Here is a 1,339-nt window from a genome sequence, read left to right on the forward strand (position 1 = left end):
ATACGTAACCCGAGACGTTCTCTCCGTCATTTAGAGAAAGAACAGGAGAGTCTCGTTCTCCTCATTAAGTTTACAGACATTTATCATTAAAGGTTTTACAGAGAAATTATTTTACAGATTCAATAAAAGCACGTGCTCAATATTTTAAAATCAGCTTTATTTTGGAAGACAAAGTAATTCTTACATTTTTATGGAATTACAGTACAAACATTTAATATTAAACTACTGCACTGATTATCATAAAATATAAAGATTACTGTGAAATATCCTCAACTGAAAACATCCTGACATAATAAGTTGATATATGTCTCGCTGTTTCAAAAAAACTTAATAATACAAAGAAGATTGATTGTATAAATATTACTTGATCCTCAAACTTTATCCAATCAGCTCTTTTCTAATTAAGCCTCAGGGGACAATTAACTGGCTCCTCGATGAGACACCTACCAAATGTAGAAATTATTGGCACATGGTCACTTCCCACTGTATAAAGACCCATTGTCTCCCACCTGCTGGCTGATGCTAACTCTGCTGATACAATTGTTATATCTGTGACAGATGACGTTGATCGACTTGTCTTCTATAATTTGACCATTTCTGTCCCTCTTCTTACATCCCCACAGTTCATTATGAGCATTAAAACCCCCGTTTAATGCACAGATTATACACATTTATAATAGAGATTTTCCCTCGATCAGTCCAAACCTCTGTGATAACACTCTGTTTTTATACTGAGTTCCATTTTTAATAAAAGTTGCACATCCCCCTCCTGATATATTCTCTCTCTAGCTTTCCTTTCACATTTGTACCCAGGTTTACAAAATCTAGTTTCCTCAATGCAAATAATTTCTGGTTTTTCTCAAATGTTTGAATTCTTCGCAACAAGGCTCCCAGCATTCCACTGCATTATGTAAAACATAATACAAAGACACTGATCACCATCATAGTCCCCGTAACTACTGCCCAGTTCTTCTTCTTCTTCATTATCATCAGTCTCTAACTGTAAAGTGCTTCAACCATGAATGCCAGAAGTCTTTTCTTGCTAATCACGACTGAGTCACCGTCTCTTCACCAGATCCCTTGCAATGGCCTCGTTGTGTCCTTGGCTGACCCCACTGTAGTCCTCCACTCTCTTTACTGCCTCTGCATAAGATATTTTCCTGTTTTATTCTCTCCACATTTCCTGCTTTGATGTAACTTTGGATGTTCCCCCCAACAATTACAACATTTCACAGGTTCATTACATTCTTTCCCGTCACGGTCTTTCCTACATCGTCTACATTTTCTCCCTCCAGGTTCACGCTGAGCAGGTGTGACAGACGCGACAGAGTCTGGAGAC

The sequence above is a fragment of the Micropterus dolomieu genome, linkage group LG12 (assembly GCF_021292245.1).
Source record: "Micropterus dolomieu isolate WLL.071019.BEF.003 ecotype Adirondacks linkage group LG12, ASM2129224v1, whole genome shotgun sequence".
NCBI classification, from domain to species: Eukaryota; Metazoa; Chordata; class Actinopteri; order Centrarchiformes; family Centrarchidae; genus Micropterus; species Micropterus dolomieu.